The 24,745-nt window shown below is 37.9% G+C and overlaps 2 protein-coding genes across 4 annotated transcripts in view; one reads left to right on the top strand and one right to left on the bottom strand.

Moving 5' to 3' along the window:
- Positions 1-24,745, top strand: part of LOC122570831 (autophagy-related protein 16-1) — a 606,503-nt gene that overhangs the window by 374,315 nt on the left and 207,443 nt on the right. The window lies entirely within an intron of this gene.
- LOC122570830 overlaps positions 1-24,745 on the bottom strand; it is a 246,655-nt gene that overhangs the window by 97,433 nt on the left and 124,477 nt on the right. The window lies entirely within an intron of this gene.

Below are 24,745 nucleotides of genomic sequence, written 5' to 3'. Positions count from 1 at the left end.
TGAAATTCTATTCTTAGCCGGAAAGCAACGGTTTTTCGGGACCCGGCTCTGACGTAACCCTTAGCCTCGGGATACCCATGAAATTTATTTCGTTGCACATTCGAATTTCAATATTGTAAACCGTGAAAATACCCCCCGAACAAGTTACAATAATTCGCCGTCTAATGCAATGTAAGGGTTCATTTTGTACACGCGAATGCACTTTGCTTTGGCGACACTCTCGCGAGCCAGTGATTGCGAATGACATTAATGAGCAACAGAATCCGGTAGGATTAGTACGAGGACAACCAGGGGTACCAGTCGTGAGAACGCTACGCGAATGTGGACAATTGTGAATGTGGAAAATTTATTGAAATGTCTACCGGTGTTTTACATGAAACGTTGCACGCATAGCTTCACCGAGTACTCTAAATTACCGTGTAAAGTAATTATGTAATTTTGTTATACGGTGTATTTTGTACACAACGATTCTTCGCATCCTGAATTAACACGTTAACGGCCATTGACGTAGTATTACGGTTTTTTTCCAAGACCAACGTCTGACTAATGATGACTACGAGGAGAGGAAAATTTCTTTTATTTATATAGTGATTTAAGATTTCCATGAAACACGAAATACGTACGATTTTATTATGAAAATTATATTGAAAACAAGATAGGTATATCAAACTACGTAACAGGGAACGTACTAACGGGAAAGATAATTAAATCGCGCAATGTCCAATTAAGCATGGAAGCTATAATGGATATTATAAGACTGTGGACAGATATGCGAAAGGATTCTTTATTCGGATCAATCGGAGCAAAAAGTGGATCATAATATGTGATTAGCCGATAGCTAACCCAGAATTTGCGTACCGAATTAATGATAATTATGACGACGAGTGTACACACGGCGGCGCCGCGGCGAGAACGGATGAAGAATGTAGGAAGATGGAGAAGAAAGGTGGGGAACAGGAAAAGCAGGAGATCCCAAAGAGAGCAAAATCGGGTGCACGTGTGAACAGTGCGACCTAAGCGGGCGTCGCGTCGGTGTCCCTCTGTACGTACACTCGGTCGATTCACGCGGTGCTTAGAGGCTGTTCGACGTGGAAGAAGCGAAACGAACATCGAGCCGGTGAGAAAGAGTGGAGAGAGAAAGAACGCGCAAACGATGGAAAGAGAGACGCGTAGCACTCGTACCAGGTGCCTATACCATCGCGTCACCATGCTGGAATAACGGTGCCTGGATGTCTCATCGGGTTCAATCGCAATCGACAATCTTCCGCCGCGGAATTTCGCAAGGAAACGACCGTTTTGTCGTCTTCGTTGTCTTCGTCGATTTACGAGCGGCCGCTATTCGTCCGCCCTTGAGTACCGATCGACCCAATGGCCCCCTGGCCGTATCGTTTCATCCGCTGATGCGTGTCTTGCGGACTCGTTTCTAATAAAGCCAAGCCGCACGTACCCGCCATCCCATTTAATTGCTCTCTTTTACGTAACATGTTTGGTTTACGCCTTTCGATCGTTATATTTACCGTGGTTTCATCCCTCCAGTTGAGAATCGATCAAAACGGTGAAATTGTGATCGCTCGACATTAATATTCAATAAAATTCGTATACATTTCCGTTTATTTGCATTTTGAAACAAATAATAATAGAAATAGGTAGGTTTATCGTCGTTTATCGTACATTCGTGATTAACGATGATTTCTCGGCTTAATGTAAAGGTTATCGACAAGGCTATGTAGTTGATAAGTAATTACAGATTTATAAGTATTTTATATTAACCACAAATATCCAATAAAGGCGCGAACGTTACGCGTTTGAAGAAATAATACTAGAAAATATGTATTTTATCATCTTAGATTTCATTTGTAAACATTTTAAATTCTGGTTAACGTTGGAGTAATTAGTCGTGTAACTAAGTTCACAAAATAGATAGTTAGACATAACCCCTAATTATGAATCGTAAATTCCATATTGGTCTGTATATGGTACTATTAATATAATTAATGTGTAACTAAATCGTAATTCGAACAGCTTCATCGTGGTTTGTTTATTCATATATTTAGATAAACTAGTCTAACCAGAAGCTGAACTTGTAAAACGAGTCGAACGAGGACGTTAGATTGCATTGATTTAATGTTATGTTAAAATTTTAAATATTATAGAAAGTGAATGGTATAAGATTCCTGCCTGAAAATGTTTGTCAAACCGGTAATATTATAGGGTTTTTTATCTTTAAGAAATTTATCTAACATGTTATTGGATCATTCCATAAGTAACGCAGTCGTTGGTTTTCGAATACTAGATGAGAATAAAAAATTGAAGATAAAATGATATACTTTTCATAATTCTTTACCTTTTCTTAGTTATTCCCTATTAGTTCCTTATTCTAGTTTCATAAAACTTTAACACTATCTACATTGTTTTAACTCGCAGAAAAACAGATCTACTTATATGATGGGATGACCTAATATCATAGTCCCTTTCGTATCTTATCGAGAATTTTAGGCCAGTGAGGAATATAAGAAACGTAGTTAGATTTTGTAGTTTCACCTGCCCCTTATACGACACGTTATTTCTCAAGTTATGAATTTCAGTTACCACAAGATTTCTTCGTAATGCGATATGTTTCCGCATTACTGCTAGTTACTTGAAGTTTCTCCTATGCGATCCAATATCAACCGAGTAAATAAGATACCGTAATAATACTTGACTATGTAAAGAGGTTAGGAGCGTACAAAGCAGTAGTCCAATTGATATTCGCGCCAGTCGCTAATACGATCGGATTATTTTAGTGGCCACAAAACAGACTGTATCGACCAATATGTACTGTGATACCTTGAACTAACTGAATTGAATAGACGACATTAATTCCGGATGGAAATTGTACTGTTACATTTTCGTAGTGACTTTACAGTGAGCCAATTAACAATCTTTCCCACCTACTACGTGTCGATTTCTTTCTGTCATTCTATACATGTATTTCGAGTTCTTCAGGAAGAAAATTGTTTGAAAAGAAGTCATGAATGTGTAGTTGAAAATTATACTAAGTAGACATCTTTTTAGTATCGTACATTTAGTATTTTTGCATTATCGTGCTTAAAGACTTTCGTTGATGTATTCTCACATGCATAGGAAGATCTTTCAATTTTTTTGATCTTTTAATGCAACTATTTTAACGTTAGAAGTAACAACAAACAATTAAACGATATTAAATGATAAAAAAAAGAACAAAATTCCCCAGTAACTTTACAGTCTTTGTCTTTATCTTATAAAAGTTACAATATTTAAGTGTATATATATTGCCATTGATTTATTTTTACGACGAGTATCGGAAGATGAAAATATCCTTTCACAAAAACCCACCAATATACTAAATTCCTAAAATTCCTTCCTTAATACTTCTTTTAGCAAAAGCTATTCCGGTATTAATTGTCTCGACAATAATTACTCTGTTAGCTTATGTTTCAAACTAGAAAGTAAGTAAATTACTTACGATTCCTCTGTCAGTTACGTAATTCGATCGGAAGTATGGTATGGAAATATAAGAATCATTGGAATACCGAGCGTGTATCACGTTACACGCTTATCAACGCAGCATCATAAAATCCACGTTGAAAAGCAGATTAGCAGTAATGCTTAAGCTCGTCGGGGATCATTGTTCGTTACGTTGAATTATGTTATGTAACTTAACTCGGCCGCTTTTAATTCATTAGTTCGCGCGATTTAATTTACTGTCGACCATGCAGCGTAACCGTGATTCCAAACAAGCGAACGTGCAACAAACGAAACGTACGAATCACTGGTGCGAACGTTTAACGGGCACGCGACTTATCGCATAACGGCGTAAGGCCGTTCTCGATACTGGTTCTCGGTCAAGCGGATTCTCAAAGTTATGCAGAAGGTTATAAGAGTGTACTCGAATATCTTGTCCGCGATATACGCTCTTCGGCTCTCTGATCTCTCGAAATTTATGGATGTTACTCGCGTCGTAAAGAAAGTCTTCCATGCTGATTTAATTCGTACCACTTTATCCGTGTGAAAGGGAGAAAGAGACGTGAGCACTCTCTCTCTCTCTCTTTCTTCCTCTCTCGCCCTCTTTATTGCTCTAAGTCGACGTTAAATTGCTAAACGTTATCATCCAATCCCGTCTACGAGATGCCGAGAAACAAAGTTAACTCGTGACTCTTCTTTGCCGATCCCTTCTGAAACTTTTATTCTCGTTTAACAACGTTCTTGCGACCACTTGTTCTCGTGAATCCGTCCTCCTTTCACGAACTTACGGGTCGCAAGGTCAATTTAGCCGCGCCGCCGTTGTCCTCGAAAAATATGACACGTTACCATTGTAAAACTCCTTCGACTGTGTATGACTTTTAGAATACGAAGAAGGGTATTGCGCGTTTTATAATATTTAGGAAAATTTGCAGGTGACCGAGTGGATGACCTAGAAAACTTTGGTCGAACGTCATTCAGGAAAGTTAGCAGCATTCATTGTTGTTACTAGTATAATGGTTTGACTAAAATAGTTACATATCTAAAAAACTGTCAATTTTAGAATATCTGCAAAATTTTGGTGCTAGAAGGCAACTATTTAACTTTTTCTTTTTTAATAGCAAGCAATTCTATTCGCGTAAAGCGTCCGGATACTCCAGCGCAGTAGCGTAAGTAGATACGTCCATTGTTGATCAGCCATGTATACCGTCTATGTATAATACATAGGAAGTTAATTCTGACAACGACGGCAAGTACTCGATGAAACCCGATTATCATAGTCATTCAGAATTCTAAATATATAACCATTCTACATCAAGTACATCATCATCCTACAAAAGCACGGTACGGATTATTTTAATCCACTTGGTTTTTTCTAAATATATAAAATAGTTAGTTTCTCTAGGAATATTCGTTATCGTATCGATTGCATACCAATCGAACGGGATAATGTCTTCCTCTTCTCCTAAACGTCACAGGTATCGTACGTATAGGGTGTAACACGGTCAGAAGACGAAGGTATAGCTCGTTACGTAATTATTCGATGCTTGGTATCATGACGTGGACGTGGTCTAGAAGTGGTCGTTTTAAAACGATAGCAAAGGCCTTTAAGCAGCGGCATCGGCACACCACCAGTTTCCAGGTTGCTGCTGGTGATCGGCGATCGCAGCGGAATCGAGCAGAGCCTCCGTTAATGGTACGTTCCGTGCGGGTTCGACACGCTGTGCGTCGACCAGGAAAATGCGAGGAGTCGGATAACCAGGAAACTGGTTTATGCGTGGTTACGCTCCGCGCCTCTAAGTGGCTACCCACTACCATCTATAGATGCTACACGTTCACGGATACTGTTAGAGAGAGACACTTAGGAGGGGATTGGCTGGAACGAAATAAAGCTGGACTGCGGCCATTAGATGGAACAGTGGCGAACGATAGGGACAGAGAAAAGAAGCGGTTACCTTGGCGTTGCACGTAGCCCCGCGATCACGAACGCGTCAAGGTGGTGGGATGATTGAGCCGAAGGATGAAGTTCAAGGAAAATAGTGTATAGAATTTCGAGAAGAGGCTATTTGCTTGTACACGATCCCCGTGTATTTCGCAATCAGCCGTCCTGACTGCTGATGGATTTGGTGGAAGAAGGATGAGCGGACGGGGATACGATGGATAAAGCGTACCAAAGTAATGTGGTAATTAAACTTTGGTCGTATTACATCGAGTCATCCCCTTACCCTACAGTGTGCTTCTCTTGTCCCTAGCACGATCCCTCACGCGTCCTCCACCACGAGAGTGTCATGGGGAGATTGATAGTGGTCCAACAACGTAGCTTCACCCTAGCCTCCTTTACTCTCGAGTAGAAGAAGACGAAGAAGAAGAACCACCTTACTCTGTAGGCCTCTTTCGTTGTCCTACTCAAGCTATATGGCCTGTCGTAGCTTTTCTGGTTTTACTGTCTCTCGAAGAATCAGTGGCTGTTATCGCGACGGTACAGGAGAGGTGGCGTGTTGCGACTCGTGCGTTTAATCGCGATAAAAGATCTTGTCACGGGCCATGGAACGGCATTACGATCCGTAAGCTCGAGTCTCTATCGGCCGCGAGAACGGTTTATTTGCATAAAGGTTAGACACCGCGTACCTACTGCTACTGCCTTCTCATAACTTCTTTATTTTTCGCCTCGTCCACATCTCTCTACCGTACTCTTTGTCTCTTTTTCGACGAGTCGCTGGTAGGCGACTCTTTCGATCCGATATGTGGATCATGTATTCGCCATCGTTGGATAAGTTTTCTTTGATGCTGCCATTCGATGTGTCTATGGCGCTCACCTGTGTGAGTACTGAGTGCTTCTGAACGGACAGAGACGCGTTCGTTAGTTTGTGTAACTGTACGACCGTGTAACACGTTGCCGGTCTATATATGGATCGCTACCCTTCTGCATTATCGAATCTTTGATTCAAATGATGGAGTTTTATCGTAATGATGTGACGTGTTGCCCGGAAAAATTGTGACGTTATCTTTTAACGAGGCTCCGCTACTAGTGAATACTATTTTAGTATGTTGAAGCATGCTGTTTCTTACACGTATATATGGTATAATATAGCTCAAGGGTTTAGGATCATCCCCAATATTGTCGACTTTTTATGCATATCTAAAATATTTATATCTCCTCGTCGTTAAACGAATGACCCTAAACTTCTTAACAATAACTCGTCATTGGAAAGCTCAATTTATTGGATATTAATATAAAATTTCTTTATTTAAGATTTCATTTCATTTTTGTTGTAAATAAATCATACCACATTTACCGAAACTTTTCTTTGTATCCTTCAGTTCTACGATTATAGAAATTTCTTGTTAAGAGGATGACTCGGTTAACAGGTTAAAGAGCCACAACATATGTGCGCAATGATTTACGAAAGACTGGTGCAGGTTAAAGTGCCAACGGTTCGTCAGAACGACTAAAAACCATAATGTGCGATCTTCTATAATCTCGGAACACGACTTATGTTCGATACGGCACAAATACAGAAACGATAAGAAAAGTGGTATGAAAAACGAGCAGAGGAAGGTGTTCGCACAAGGTCGTGAGACACTTGCGTGTCTAGCGAGTTAACCGCGTATAATGGGACTACCGTTCTCTGATTGTCATTACCGTTGCTTTCCGCGTTCATCAGCTTCGTGCTTGCACAACACCGCGTGGGTTTACCACGCTAGCCAATAGCTTGCTCCAAGAAAGCGTTGATCACGGGATAAAGCCTCTGTAGTAGAAACAATATAGCCCAAGTCCTTTTATGCGATTGCACTCGTTTCTTCGTCTTAAAATTCCTTCCTGTTCACCCACGACGTTTCAAACGGTTATTCCACCGTCCCGTTTCGCGAAATCACAGCAAGAACATAATTAAAGGATATAGCGTGGAATAAAACCACGCAGTGTACTAAGAAATGAACGACAGGAAGACGAGGGTGACAATTAACTCACCTTGCTTACAATCGATAACCTCCTGGAAGCCTGCCGGATCGTCGAACGTAAATCTCGTCGAGAAAGACGACGACAACCACCACCACCACTATCAATACCCTATCCTACAACTAGGGACACTTTCTCGATCGTGCAGAACCTACGTTCCCTACGCTCGATTTACCACTCAGTCACTACTCCCATCCTTTAGTTAAGCAGTGGTTGCTCGGAGTCTTCCGAGAGAATCGACCCCCTGCCGCCTATGTCTGCCACGTTCGTCTCTTTGGAAACTTTTCCCTGACTCGTGTTGCTGAGACGAGAGTAACAGTTGCGGTTCTAGTAGAACCTTATTGCTTTAAGATCCGTGTACCGTTAAAGGAAGGGTTTCTTAACTCAACGACTTTGGATTACTTGTAGATTGTTTGTTGCACCGGCCGATTCTTTTAATTAAAAGTTTTGGGCTACCAGATGACAAATGTTATGTACGTGTGGGGTAGCTAATTCGTTGTTCTCCTTTTCTTTTTTCTCTAAGCAAATGAAGATGTGATGATGAACTATTACAAAGATTTATGCGAAACATTATATGTGAGATTCGAAATTATTTAATAACATTGCTTAATTTATTCGGTTGGTGTTCGGTGCTTTTCTTATATTTATGGATTGAGATAAATGAATGAAGATATTTTATATTTATGATAAAAGAAGTAGTCGCTCTAGGAATTGCGGAATAACGATGTAGTGTCAATCAGTATTTTACAGAACAGATTCCTTTGACGTTAGTTTCGCAACGTCGATGAAATTTATAAACTCTGTTATAGTATTTTAGATTTTACACATGGTAGTACAAAACTCGTGTTGGTCAACTCTAGTAATTAAATAAATTAAAATGCAAAGAATAATTACAAATTTTGTAAAAGTTATTTATTAAATATATAATTCATTAAATAAATGTAAAAACAAATGTTTTATTACTTATATACCGGGTACTTCGTGAAACATGAAATTGGTAACTGGTTTATATGCAAAAATGGTTGCTGTATAAGAATTTTAAACGATGCAATTAGGTCATAAATTATTCTACGATTTGTGCTATATTCGAAAACAACTTTCAGCTGCCAAATAGAAACAATATTCCATACGCGCATTAATCACTACTGCCATTTTGACGATTAAATTGCAAATCGCATCTTCTATGACGTTTTGACATTGATGCTTATATACTAATACAGATATATAATAGTGGATTTTATAATATGTAATATAAGTACTACTATAAATTCGGAAACACTAATTTAGCTCGTTTGCATGTTAATATTGGTGACGCGTTCCCTCTTTTATTAAACTACTTGTGGATATTTGTAGGCTATTAAAAACACGATTACATATATACATACAGGTATGTACGTATACGTATAACACAAATAACTGGATGCAACGTTTGGTATACACGGATTTCTGAATATTTATTAAAAATTATTATGGGTAGTTAATAACAGTGATTTCCAACTTATTAATGCATGGTATCAAATCTCGTCCATATGCATATCACACACGGCGATGCAAATTACAAAACGAATGAAAAAAAAGAAAAACGTAGCTTCGACGAAAATCGGCGCGAACAGAAAATGACATGGGCGTAAATAACGGATTAACCGTAGATCTTTTATAATACTATTAGTTATAACTGAGGCTCGTTTTAATAACCGGCATCAATCACATCGCGATCCCACAAAAATCCGCGGGAGTCGAGCGTAATTCTAGACGTATTCTGGTTGAACGAATAATACGTGACACGTGTTTCGTAGCTATACGTCAAATTGGCGCACTGTTAATGACTGAATAATAATGCATCCGTACTGTGAAAAGCTCTATTAGCGGTGTTAATATATTATAGTGTATGCCGTAGAATCTATTTCATCGTACAACATTCATACATATGTCCGACCTAATGGAAAATTGTTGGCTTTAATACCCACGGAGATAGTACGTGCGTATCTGACTCACAGATTTCACATAGAAATAGTTAGTTTCTGTAGTTAGATAGAGTTAGAAATTTGTGAGGCAATTGAGAGTGTTGATAGATGATATGCGCTGGTGTTATAACATGTACTTTGATTCAGGTCATTGGAATAGCTGAACAATAATCTGCGGCTTTGTTAAATAAATTATTATCGAAATAAATTCAATCTTTATTATTTTATTGTTATATAATTTCGACAAAATTATCAATTTTTTTGTTAAGCTTCTAAAAATATGTAATAACTTTAAACATTCGAAAGAGGAATAAGTAATTAAAGAGATGCATGAATAGATAATTTTAAATAACTAAAACAAAATACTGTAACTGTAAAAATATTAAAAAATGATTTTATCGTCATATATCATTACCATTTTTCTTCTTCCATCTTTGAAAATTTGTCAGCTGATTTGACGAAATTAAAATTAAATCACACCTGAACTATCGTCATTTAAATTAATTGTCGCAATTAATTATTCGAATCATCGCAGAATATTTTACGCGGAACGTTTCATTGTTATACACTTTTAGCGGGAAACGACGATGAAATTATTATCTCTTCCATTTGATCATCGCGATTGCGCGTCAGTGGCAAATATTCCAGAAGAGACAAGTACGTTCGAACGTGCCCGAGAACTGAATAATTTATTAATTCTCCTTTTTCCTTCCGTAACTCTCCGTCGACCCACTCAATTTTACTCGATAAGCACGAACAGAATCTCTCGTCCTTAGACACGGGGGAAGTACACTCCGCACTTGGCTCTTTTGCCAACGGGGGCGTGCAATCTTGCTTTTTCCTCTCTCGCAGCTTTCGCTTCGCGAGAAAGAACATTGACGAAGCAGCTATTTGCCATATAAATATCTCCGTGTAATTTTGCGTGATGATAGTCGTCTCGACGATGTCACGCGGAAGTAAATCTGGCCGTGTTTGCTCATCTGCATAAACCGCAAACAGTAATTTTGCTCCCTTCCAAATAAATTTCTAGAAGCCTCGTAGTGCAGAGCTTTCTTTTCCTCGCGACTTTTAATGGGCGTTTAAGTTTTATCTCCTTGACACTCTTTCGAAATTGTACCTTGTTTGTCAGTGCATCTTCTCGTGTTCAAATATTATTATATAGTAAAATGTTATTTGCATTTGATAATTCGTATAAACAATCCGACAATGTTTTACAATGAATGTTAATTTGAGAATATGATTTTCTGTATGTATCTGTTCTGAAAGGTTTAGAAAGTTCGTAACGATATTTAGAAAAAATGTAAAGATATCGTACAATACGTTCATGGAATTACTATTTCGTTAAACAATATTATGTTTCTTTTGATAAACTCTTGCAATCGACGTTCAATCTATAATTTTTACTATGACGACGAAATGATGATAGATGTAATTGGCTGACTATCAACTGACTTTAGCATTTGAATACAGAATGAACGAAGTCCCTACCTACTTTGAATTGTTTGATTCGTTAAGTGTACGTTCGATGAAACTGAAGACAGTATTTTTCAAAAATAAGTAACAAATGATTCTCCTAAAATCTAATTAAATATGCAATAAATCAACTAAAACGCTATAATCTTCTCGAACCTATTGTAAATAAGGAAAAAGATATTTGATAAGAATGTTTGTAGAGTATCTCAGGGAAATATGGAACTTCCAGGAAAATGCAATTACTCGTTATGCTAGAGCTCGGAATGCAGCCTGGAAATCTACAGTTTACTGTCGTTTTCCGTAACGTTGTTATTTCCTATTTCTGTGAACATACCTCGAAGCTCTATCCAAACTGGGTAGACCTCCACGAAATCGTAGATCTTCGTTCACGCTGAAATTCCCACGGGTGTGCCCATTATCGTTTACGATAATTGAAGGTTGGAAAGAAATAAGAATTCCTACCATTCTTCGTTCTTATCGCGCTCCACTTTCGCGAAACTAGTTAAATCGTTGGTATGATCTTGTGTATCATATCCGCAAATGGCAAATATTTCTACTTTCCCTACGAAGTAAAGTAATTTACGTATTACTGGTAATTCCGTGATACAGAAGTTATATTACTTTGATACATTTCTTTCGTAAAATAAATTTTACTAAAGAAAGGAAGAAAGGCAAGGGAAAGTGGAACTATCGCTATTTAAAATAATGACAATCATTATGATGCATGCATTTTCTATAGCTTTATATGTTAATTTAAATGAAAAAATTTAAAGATTAAAAAGATCTGAGATCCAAAACTATTCAATGTTAATAATAAATAATCAAAAGCTTGGAGGCGATCCGTTAGTCGGTACGATATTATATCCATAATAATTTAAGCGTATTATATGCACGAAGATTTTAAAGAATCCACTTTGGTGCAATCGCGACAACGGCGCGTCGACGATTCGTGTCTAAAGTGCAGACCATGCGATAGCTAATCGAAGAATTCGCGATAATCCAATTTATGTAGACGGTCCGATTAACCGAACAAGATAGAGCACGAAAGGATTGAGGTAAGAATCGGGTAGAGACGGGATTGTTGGGCACTCAAGGTAACGTTACGGTATTCGAAGCACGTGTACACGGGCGCTTTAGCACCGCGACGATGGAGAGACATTTTTATCGTGTTCGCTATCTCCTGCTATATATACGCGACGGCTTTTGCCGTAATCTCTTATCATAATTCAAATTTCATCAGCGGGAAATAAGAAGATCACGCGTGTAATTCCGATACGGTGCAACCGAGGTTCAGATAAGTGAAACACAGACCCGGGGCGATCGTCGATCTTCTTTGCGTGCGCAGATACATCTGTGGTATGTTCGGCTCTCCCTTTCTTCGTGGCCTAGCTGAACGAACGATCCCTTCCCGCACGAACAGATTCGCTGACGGTGATTAAAGCTCTACGATCGATCGTCTATCATCGTCTCTCTGGCCCCGTCAATTCGACTGGTATGCGGACACGATCGGTTCTATCGTTGTCGCGGGGTTAAATGTTTCCCAGGGACGTACGTTGCCTCTTTAGAACGTTCGTTCGTTCGCCTATTCGTCTTTCTCCTCTTAGTCGATTTCTCGTTCGTTAAGGAAGGAAAAGAAAAGGAAACAGTGTCTGTCGTTAGCCGAGTCATAACGATCAGTCAACGAGACACAAGCGGGGATTACTCATCGTTGGGTACACGGTAGCCTCGGTGAATGCGTGCGGGTACCCTTCATTAGCGACAGTCCCGCTGTAAGAGCGGCTAATTACGTTCGCGTATAAGGCAATGGCGTTACGCACAATATATTTGCGGCAGCTAATCGGCGCTACGTGAAATTTTTCGCCAACAGAAAACGACCGTCATTAGAATGTCAGGGTTGCAGGATCGCGTTGCCGACGCTTTCTCATTGTCAGTTTGTAACATCGCAGTTTGTTTTCGCGTGATTCTACTATCACCATAAGTTTATGCAAATGTTATTAATCGAATCTCTGAGAAGCCAGACCGATCAACTTTATTTTTTAGCAATTTCATAATTTCATTATATAAGTATACAATTGATATTCCATTCTCAGAAATATTCTAATTTTATGAGGAATTATTTCATTCTAATATTATGAGGAATTGTTTTCACTGTTAAATGATTGTAAATCCCAAGGTAAATTTTAGAAACAGTATTTGTAATATCGTTACTTTTCTTTCCGTTTGAAAGACGCAATTATATGTTCAGATAGGTTTCAGTGTTGTCGCAAAAAGTATAACATTTACCAATTTTTACAACATTGTTTCATTAGTCTCAAAGCGATTAATGGTAATCGTGCAATCGCGCAAAAAGATTCTAACGATAATAGTACGTCGTTCGATTTTACGAAGCATTCTTAAATATAGGCCAGTGTACCGCTTAACGTTGCAAGGTTTCGGAACCTATCGATTGAGGGAACCGAGGGTGATCTTTCATTACAGCCGCGTTTTAAAGATTTCGCCAAGGAAATTGATTCGCAACGCACGGACGTAGAAGACAGGAAGAAGTTACTAGATCGTATTTATGATAATAGTAAACAAGGCAGCCGTCCCCTTTGCCCGTTACTTTCCGCTCGAGAACCTGTAGATGTATCACGCGAAACCGCCATTGAAGTTTATATTAAAGGACTCCGAATGAAATCACATGCTAGAAGCGGCCGCTTTACATGCACATAAATATGTAAATTCCTAATAATACAGGATATTGGAAAAACTAGTTAGGCGGTCAGTAATCGTTAAAACTAAACGAGAGAGGGCCTTGGCGTTGTTTCTATCAGCACCGCTTCATAATGCGTAGCTATAGATAAGAAAAGAGAAAGAAAAGGAAAAGAAAGAAAGACTGTTGAAGATTTTTCAAGCGTATAATAAAAGTTATACTACTCGCGTGAGCGAACTAACTGCAATCGATTCTTCACGGTAAAACAAGTCGAAAGCGCGCGATAAAACTTTACTGCGTGGACGTTTGTCTTCTGGACACAATCTTCTTTGGAAAGTATCAAGTCTTTATCTAATCGCCTTCATAAAAATAATTACCAAGTCTCTAGGATGTTATTCGAAATTTATCGTACGAAATGCGAACCATTTTCATTTGGATCGCCGACATCCTTATGTCCGATGAATTTCTAGCATCCCCGATAAAGATCTTAAAGTCTTCTATAAAAATTCTTGTTCCATAATTGTTTTGTTTTGTTAAAAAAATATCTATGGAAGTAATCATGTTTGAAGGTTTAAAGGAATCGTTAAATCTAACGATATGATAAGACAGCCTTGTTACTTTGGTGGTCTCCACTGTTCTATAGCCCTCGGATGATTTAAATTGGATGTAGCACGGTGATAAGTGTACTTCGCGGGATCGTTCAGAAACGAAGGAAATCCATTTCGTATGCGATACGACGCGATTCACGCTGTCATTAAGTGGTCGACGGTATCGTTGGCGCGACTATAAAAAATAGGCGTACGCAATCATAGTTTCCTCGGAATACGGGAACGAGGCACGCTCGAGAGTCTCGAAACCATCTGTAATAAGGAAGTCGAGCAGATTCACCGTCGTTAAATCGATAATATCCCATGAGACGGGTACGGCTCTGTAACGGAGCTGGTGCGGGTAGAGGAAAGAAGAAGAGCCGGAGAAAAATTACGATGCCACGCAATGCGCGGGATAAGTTCATTGGCCTGCGCCAAATGTGTATCTGCTTTTGGCTAAATTTAAGAATATTAAAGAAACAGGAATTTTGATTGCCAATAAAGAAACTAAGCCGACAAGATAAGAACTTTGTGCCGTACTCGAAATAACCTTCGAAATCGTGTTTTGAGAATGTTAATTATCAGACCGCTAATTAAAATCACTACTTCCTACAACGATCCTGAGAATAGAAAAAGGATCACCAACATTCCAGGAAGAGTAATTCGAGACAAAATCAATGGAACGCGTATACTAAACCGGACCATTCGTCGTATTCGCAGATTATTAATTAACACGCACGAACGATACGATAAAAGGTTAAGAACACGGCAATTTAAACGGTTACGCGTATGATCCACTGGTATACGCAGTGGCGTATGATAGAACGCATACCGGCAACCACGTTCAACGTACCCTGTGTTACTACGAGTAATAGAGACAGATCCTGCAGAGTTCCTCCGAACGGAAATGATATTTTCACGTCGACCAACAACAGACCGCGTCTATGCACGTGTTCCACGGAGGCACGTTCACACGCTCACGTGCGAATAATTCTCATTGCCGCTGAAACCCCGATGTATCATTCTCGAAAGTTTTATTGCGCCTACCACGGAGACAGATCGTTGCTTGTACGCGTTTACTTTCGAGAGACGCTGTTACTTTCGTTGCTCCGGCCACGAACCAAGATTAGCATCTATTCGAACGTCCGTCAACATTACGCGACAACAAACGCGTATTGGAGAGGGATGAGCTTGTAAGGCGTCACAAGGTGCTACGTCTCTTTAGAATGGAAAATGGAACTCTTGGCATTGTATAGAAATTCGTTCGTGGTAACAGACAAAATAGCGTAATAAGAAGATGGAGAATATTTTATGGTATAGAGTGGATTATTTAATTAAGTTCGAGCGTGAATTGGTAATTTGAGATTTTATTGGTGTAGGTGTTGTATTAATGAGGTTCGAAATTGAGTATTAAAGTAGTATATTGAACGAATGTGTGATAATATGTGATAATATTGTATTGAATGAATGTTGAATAGTATTGAATAAATGCCAGACATCTTAATCGAAGAAAATGTGCTAAAATTGGATCATTTTATAAATACATCGGTTTCTAACGAATATGGTTTAAAATATCGTATTACATATTCAACTCTTTTAATAAAATTTCTTACACGTATAAATGTCATTCATTTGATCCATAAAAGATATCGTACCTATTAACACGCTATTTCTATGCTAGATTTGTTCGAGATATTAAACATCGTAAAACCTATTGTTTATTTATTTTACTTAAAAAAAAGGGAAGAGTATAATTCACCTCCGATTATTCCATCTATTAAAATGTTTGCTTATTTTCTATATCATAGTCATTGTGAACGAAATTTTCTAATCAACCATGCTAAGTTACACAAGACTCCACTATAAATCCAGCAAATTAGAAAACAAATTACTGTCTCACAGTTAAGAAGATCGATAATTGCATCGAGCTAATATGCACGAGCAATTGCAAAGCAATATTTGCCAAATAAATCAAACAGCCTGTTCATTAAAAAAGACTACATAGTTTGTAAATGTTATTGGCCAGATATCTATGCCGAAGTATATAAACGTATTTGTCGAACCGTTCGTCTCGCGACCTCTCGATTCGTATTAAAGGTACGCAGGTTGGTGGTCGGTGAATTATTTTTTCAAGCAGAAACTAACAGTATTTTTAATTTATTTCGAGTTCAACGACCATTAAGCCGTGGTTCGATTCTTCATCAGGGTTTAACGACGTAAAATCAATTTCTCCATGGTTCATTGCTCTCACGGTTCGTTGGCTCATGCCTACGAATTTTCTACACATTATGGAATCGTAAAAACCTGGCGGCGTTCTACTTTGCACACGGGTATCGAAGGCAAAAAGAGGACCGGTGTTTTAATGTGATATGTCACGCTAATGGGCACCGCACGCAAGAGATCCACCGAGTAAAAACCTGTATATACACGTGGATAACGATTTACCTTCTCGTAGAGCTACTTTTAGTCCCGGCTATAACGCTCGGTGTTCGCGGATCTACTTTATATATTCATTGTATTCCGTGTTCTATTCTATTCCGTTCCTTTCCTATTCTATTCCATTTCAGGGTCCATGGATCGTTCTTTGTACTTCTCCTCTGACCGTATTAGGAAATTACGTAATTCAACGCGGGACGCCCATCAGCGACTCGTGCGAATGCAAACGACCATCTCGTAATTTCGTTACGCGAGCAGGATTGCCTCGATGCAATTCGTAGAAATTCCTCCTTTTTTTTTCTCTTTTTTCTACAAACTCCGCGCGATTTCCTCGCCTTTGTTCGCCCGTAATTAAGTCAAAGGATCCCGTCCTAAGAGGTTGACTCGTTCCAACCGGCCTTCGGCGGAGAAAAAGCACAAGTTTCTCCTTGGTCAACCCGCCTACCTGGCCCAAGATTTAAGGCAGGTAATCAGGAGTAAAAGAAAATCAGTGTCTTAGCATGACAATGCAGCGCGGGTTTGCCTCTAATGGGTTACACGACTGCAGAGCTGATGAATAAAAAGTGTCCAGCGCTGCTGGAAATTTCCATAAAACAATACCACGAGTATTAATCAGCCTTTCTTGCTGGCCTGTTCGTTTCTTTCGGATTCTCTCCTCTCCAACGAACGTTGATTCCTTCTTTGTCGTTTAGCATATACGGGAAATCGGAGTGGAAGTGTTAATAGTTGGATTTTTCTTGGCAGAGCCGCGACTTCTATTTCGAGAGAGACGAGGCTCCTCGAACGACAGGTCCATTAAACGGGAAAAATGAGCAGCTCCAATTTTCATTTAGAGACCGATTTTAATGTTAAAATCACTGGTATAGACATAAACTTGCTACGAGCATACAATGAGGACAGTTTCGAGAGAAGAAGGTTTGCTCTCGTTATCGACATACAAGAGTCACGTTTCGCTTTTTACCCTGTTTCCGTTTCATCTACTTCCGAGAGAGATATCGTGAAATATCCGCAGAATGTTGGATAACTTAGAAGTTAGTCGGATTTGCATTCAGCTCGATGCAGTTGTTTCTAAAATTTACGTTTCCTATTTTTCGACTAATTTGCGTTACCGAATTCTATCTTTTAACGCTGTGGCTGTAAAAGAGAAAGCGTCATTAACGAAAATAAGATAAACTCGTGTTCTTATCGACGACCACATTTATAAAACGATCGCAATTTGGAAATTATCTCGAATAAATCGCCAACGCAAAAGACGTTATCAATCGTCCCACGTTCTATTTTAAAAAGCAATCTTTCGAAAGAAGGAAGGAAATGAAGTAGACCATAGATATCTGGAAAACAATAAGGGAAAACGTCGGTTTACTTAGCGAATCGTTCGCAGATTACGCTAACAAACAGTAAATAATGTTTTTGCAAACGGTATAGCGGCCTATTTTCCGGCAGCAACTCCTCTGGTAGGTGAACGTAATTACGGGAACGTTTCGTGCGCGCCAGTGCCACACTCGAAACGAGAGTACAGGGACCAGCGCGGTACGTCGCGTTACGTGCTTGATATTCGGCTATAGGTATTTGCCACGGCGTCCCAACGAACTTTCTCTCTCCCTCTCTCTTTCTCTCTCCCTTTCTCTCCTTCTCTGTAAATTAATATTCCCGTAGGTGGCTGAAAATCCCGGTTCTGTATGCGACGACCTTCGCGAGCTCGCAGAAGTGCACCACGCCCCGCGAGGCAATATCGCGGCCGTGTATTTTGCAATTACGCGTAAATACGGTTACACAAGATTAGAGAGTGAATTAGCGCATTCAATTAACGTTTACTGCCGCGCTGTACCGCGTCGCATCGCTCCCCTCTTCTGCAACACCGTGTACCACCGGTGTGTGCGCACCTATTTCATGGGATTTCTCCAACATACACACACACACAAATGCAGAGTACCGCCGTATCGCCGAGGCACCGCAATTCGGCACGATATAACGCACAACCCCCTTGGCTCGAGGCTTCGAGAAACCTAGGCTACGGAAAACAACCACGATTTAAGAATCGAGATACGCGACGCGTATACAAGTTATAGCATCGCGTGATTCCACGTACCGTCGAATCTCGATTGCTATTGCTACACTCCAGTTTACCGTTACACCGGCTCTCTTCTCTTGTATGAATTTTTTCCTTCTATCTACGAGCACGCGCGCGCCAACCTGGTGCGATAAAACACTCTAACGAAGTGCATTATCCGAGCTGGAATTCTGTCTCCGTAGAAATTTCGTATGCACGGCGAAGTTGAAGAATTTATTTTTTAATATATATGTGACATGTAAAGGTTAAATCGTATAGGAGTATTTCGCGTAGAATTTCAATATTTTAGAGGTGTAATATCTCTATGGAAATGACGGGCTTCTAAATGTAGCTTGAAATGAGAATGTGATCTAGCAAAGTTTTTGATTATTAATAGTTTTGTATATAGCGAACGGGAGAAAGGTGAGAGTGGAGAAAACCGAGAGTGATAGAAGTGAAAGGAATCGTTTCATTAAGGTACCGTTTTCCTCCAGTTAATATGTTATGCGAAATGTATGTAGAAATTTGTATGCGCTATTTTCGGTGTAAAATTATAATTACAAAATGTACGTTGCTCTACAGATTAACAAAATACTGGAGGTATTGTAGAGTTCGCTTGCCAAATCATAATTAAAACTATGAAAAATTAAGGTATTCTATACGAATGAATCTTTTTCTGTGAATCTAGATCGATCTGAGTTTACGAAATTTTAACATTGAATATTTGCATGAATATCGTAGTCGATACTGGTACTGTTTGAAATAACGTTCTCCTTTGTTTTTCTTTCGGATTTGTAAAAAAGTATTGATTTATGGTAGATACCAATCTCCCCCCTTTGTGACATGTTCTTGTCAGCAAATTAATTGGAATATCCAGAATCTTTTATTTACATTTACTTTCAATTAGTTATAATAATACAGGAATATTTACATAAAAAGGGGAACTTCTTTTTTAACGAAATTAAAATACTCTAAATTATTGCAAGAAATTTATTTAGCTATTTGAGCTCCCAAATATTCTGTTCTTACGTTTCAATCCTTTAATAGCGATCATATAAACACGTCGACGTGCATTCGAACTGGCATTATGTACTTTCATTAATACAGGCCGAGTTCAATCGCTTCTAATCAATAGTCAATAATTAATAATCAGTCATGCAAATGAATTCGTAATAAGAGGATATAGCTGTTCTTACATTGGTTAAAAATATATCTATAATATCCCATTAGGAAAACGTTAATGAACGTTGATAAATTAATTTGTTAAACGTTGAGCGTTTAATTATATCTATGATGGTTGTTACTTTCGTTATGGTACTAATGAATTCTTACGATTCACGATTAATATACATACGATTAATTTTATTGTTACGAGATCTTGTAAGTGCACTATATTGCTGACAGGTCGGATTAATAATTATAATTTTTTCACGCTATTAATTCTCACTATACTTCCTGTTACAACCCTTTTGATTACATCCATTTAACGAGTTAATGCAGGGCTGTCAACGATTATTCTCGGATACTAAATTGTTCCTTTTTCTTATACTCACGTTACGATAATTTAAAAATAACGACCAATGTAATATTACATTTGCATATTCAGGTAATTACTTTGCAGTACATTATATACGCCATCACGCAAATTACAATTATAGTACGTTATTTCCTTAAATTTGTAGATCTTCAAAAATGTATGATCCGCTTATCATCGAACAAATAGATAATTCAAGAGGAGTATAAAAACTATATCACATCCAGCTCACGGGTTAAATTATAAAATACGTCCCTAATTTTTCTCTCTTCGAAGTTCAAAATCCGCTATCGAAGATATATTTCACGAGATTCCTTCGTAACGTGTCTGTGAGCACATTAAATGCTAATCGCAGACATTCAATTGTAAGAATTCGACAAATATTTAACTCAGGTTGGAAGCCGGAGAATCGTTGAACGTCACGTACCGAAATTTCGCGTTGAATAAATTTATCACAGAGTGAGAGAAAGAGAGAGAGAGAGAGAACGCAGAAGTTGCATTAAAATTATCGTTCATTATACGGCATTTTATATTTCGCAGTAGAACTTGCTTGTTGATAATTATCCGCGGATAATTATTTCGAGGAATAGTTTTCGCTGTGGTATTACGGTTTCGTAAAAGTTGCTGGCTAGTAATACGCGCACGAAAATCACGGATTCCTGTGGAACGTGTCGACAACACGAACCACGGCGAGGCAACGTCCGAGATTATCTTGGGCGAGCCTCGAATGACGCCGGTTTAATCGAGTCGGAGGTAATCTAATTCGTCCTTTAGAGCCAGTGGCAGCGGCAAGGAACGAAACCACCGAGAACGAGGCCGGCCACCCTCGTTTCCTATGTTTTTCCTTCTTTTTCCCTCGTCTGAGCGACGCTTTTCTCGCTCAACGGAATAAAATTAAACCCGACGCAAGGAACGACCACTAGACCGGCTTCCGAGGGTTTAGGCGGGGACTAATGTGTCTGCGCACATATGAGAGCTTTATTCTTATTATATTTTTTCCCTTTCCCCTTCGCTTTCCATTTTGCCTTTAAATCATCTGGTTAAAAAGCTTTGATGTCCTTCGATCTCTTCAATGTCCAGTTATCTCATGTGAGCTTACAAAATTAATTGCGTTATAATAATTATATTGGTGGTTATACAAGTGGAAATGTTTCTATTGTTGTATAAAAGTCTTTTATCAGATATTTAACTTTTCTTCATATTTGTAGATCGGAAAAGTATTTGCGCATTTAGTCACCAGTTCTCGAGTTATTTAAAGAATGAATATATTAGTAACTTATTACTAGTATATTCTAAGCTTTGAAAAACAGTACAGAAAATAAATGAAGATACAAAAATCAGGAAAATATTTCCATATATCCTATTAGTACCTGTATTTTAACTGAATATTTCTTTATTTTACAAATATGAAAACTGTATAATACCATTTATATTAACGTGCGTATGATTTAATAGTACCTTCATATAACTATCAGGATTTGATGGTAAGAAAAAATATAGAACCTGATAAAGGAACGCTTAATTATAATAATAAGGACATGTATCAATACTTCCTCTGGTCACTATACAATGATTTAAACAAATTTTCAATAAAATCTTAGAATAGTATTATATATATCTCTAAATAATTATTATTGTGAAGAAACGTTTCAGCATATGGCTCAATGAACATAACAGCATAGAGGTACAGAATTAATCCAAGTATAATATGATTAAAAATTTGTGCGAAGATAAAACTGTGCGAACGTATTGGTTTAACGAAATAACCAGGTGAACGCGAGCGAAACGAGAAATTTACTCTTTCGTCGGAGGGCGTGCAACCATTTATGCTGAAAACGATGTTGGAAGTTTCGCGGGGGTCAGGATATCAACGTTTAGTCGGCGAGTTTAGTTAATTTATCGAGTTTGACGGAAGTTTTTTTCATGGTAGCGAATCCTGCACCGGTGGAATAAATGATAATGGTGATTAAATATTCATGTATAAAGCCGCGGTAATTTATTTAGCAAATGCACACGAATCCTTGCCGCAAGAGATGATTTACGTTATGGCACGTGTAAGATACACATATTTTCATAAACTGTAACTATTTTCATTTTTAAACAATTACGTTTAAACGCCAGATTTGTATTACATCATTTTTATGTGTAATTCACCCGGAACTTTTTTTTAAACATCCTCTGCATCAGGAATTAAATTCTACCTTGTGATACTGTTTGTAGTTTAGGAAGACTTACGCATTTACTGCATTTAAATTCCCCATTTACATACATTTTATAGCGTATGCTTCGTAGATGTAATGAACGACTAAAAGAAAAATATTCAATTTGATGCTAAATTAAAGGATTTCTAACAGTTGTCCAGGATTGTAAATTTTTAATTCGGCGTCTAGGAAATATTAGCAGATACTTAGTAATTTATTTGAAAGTTATGATGTATTCTCTTTGAGAGAGAAATGGGAAAAATGTTTAAAAAACATCACAGTTGAGAATAATAGTTTAATGGGAAAAGTAATTGTAAGGTTTGGTTAAATAATGAAGAGATGAAAAGGGACATAATACGTTAAGAAAATATTGCGATTAATTTCAAATCGCAACGGCAGAATACAACAAAAGATTTTACAGAAACATATAATTTTTCAGTTTTCTAAATAGATTCCAGATTAAAATACTTAAATTGGCTACTATATGAGCAAACATGCGCGCGAGCGAAACTGCAATTCTACATTTTTAAATAACAAATTCAGCACTTTTTCGTGGTACTTTAAATTATATCATTTTGCATTTAAGCATCTTTTAAACGAGGATAAAGTTTCAAAAAACTACCGTTTCCAAACCCACTATTTCACTATCTTTTATTCAAAACGTCATATATTGATTTAAAATATTACATCATCTATATAAAATGTATAGGGTACGTAGGATATAGAGATTATATAGAATACGTGAGATATATAGAGTATATAAAATATACAGAATTGCGATAACAGATCATGAAATGGAAGTTCGAATTTTTAGAAAAATTCCGAAGGAAGGATAACCTGATCAGGTGGTTATACGACGGGGATACAAATCGAAGCTTTTCACGGACCACGTTTTGTGCTGTGGATATAGTCTGGCCGTGAATAGCACGCCACAAAGCCGTCCATTTCTCGAGCGGGTTAAATTTCTGCGACTCGGCCGTGCGACGTTGACGAATGCGTCGGCCAAAGAAATCATGCCTCGCGTGGCGGCTGGACGTGCACAAGCTATCGTTTGCATGAAAAACCACGGCGATTCGCTCTTAAATCCCGGCTTGGCCGTCCCCGATGTCGATCTGCTGGTACTTGCTCGTGCAAAAAGGAGAAGCTTGTATCCAGCACGCGTGAAGTTAACGTTTTAATCATATTTTCAAGGTAGATCGATTTCATTGAAAAAGAGAAACGAAATTTCAACCTCGCTCTTCGTTCTCCGCCACAGTTTTGTTACTCAATCATGCTATTCTATCGTTAAAAGAGTCCTTAAATTTAAGAAAAATTTGAAAGAATTATCGACAATTGATTTGAAAATTTGACTTATTGCGAATCATACAATTTTTTAATTTGTTGCAACTAAACTAAAATTGAGGCATAAGAATATTAAAATTACAATGAGGAATAAATTCTTCATTTTATATGATTACAACAATTGGATTGTTATTTGGATTAATCTTCCTTTAAACGCTTTAAAGCGCGAGGTGTCCTTAAAGATTGATGCTCTCATGGAAAGTCTCAGTTTCTCGAATTGTAAAACTTCGCCTATGTAAAATGAACATTTGTGTTGTTTCACTTCGTAACTTCGGCGGAATTGTAAGTTTCAATTGAAATAGTTCAGATACCTTAACAGACACGGTAAAAGCATTCTTAAAATTGTTGAAGAGAATTTCCTGCGGAGTCGTTTACGTCCTTGTTCAATAATGGCTGTGTTACATTATCTTTTGTACTTTGTTCTTCAAACTCGATTACGTTCCCCCGGTAATCAGATGAAAATTTTTCTTCTTTTCCACAACAGCGAAATACTTATACACACAATTTTAAGAAATGTTATCTCATAAATTCATCAGATACTAGATTTCTTAGCTTCGTAAAATGTTTGTTACTTGAAAGAAAATTAAGAACTTGATATGAAAAGAGATATATTAAAAATTAACAGTAGAAACTATAAAATACTGTACTGTAGAAAACACTTGTTTTTGAAATGTCAAGTATCTTCTGGTTAGAATATTTTATAACTTTTGCTTGTAATCTTTGATATATTTCTTTTCCATATCAAGTTTTTCATTTTCTTACGCATTCACGCGATGACACTTTTTAAATGCAAGTGTACTTTAAGCTTCAAAAATAAATATCATTAAAAACCAATTCCTCGGAAGATTTTCCATCTTTGAGAAAAATTGTCAAATACCTACATTTTTCTCCAAGTCAAAGCTCTCAGCTAAATAAACATCCCGATAAATATATCATATACGTCCCAACTTTCACAACAAAATCATCGATTAATAGCATTAGAAGGCTGCGTCATTGGTGACGTCATTCCTTTTCCATTAACCTGGAACA

This window comes from Bombus pyrosoma, linkage group LG9 (assembly GCF_014825855.1).
Source record: "Bombus pyrosoma isolate SC7728 linkage group LG9, ASM1482585v1, whole genome shotgun sequence".
Lineage (NCBI taxonomy): Eukaryota > Metazoa > Arthropoda > Insecta > Hymenoptera > Apidae > Bombus > Bombus pyrosoma.
This window is presented reverse-complemented; position numbering and strand designations above follow the sequence as displayed.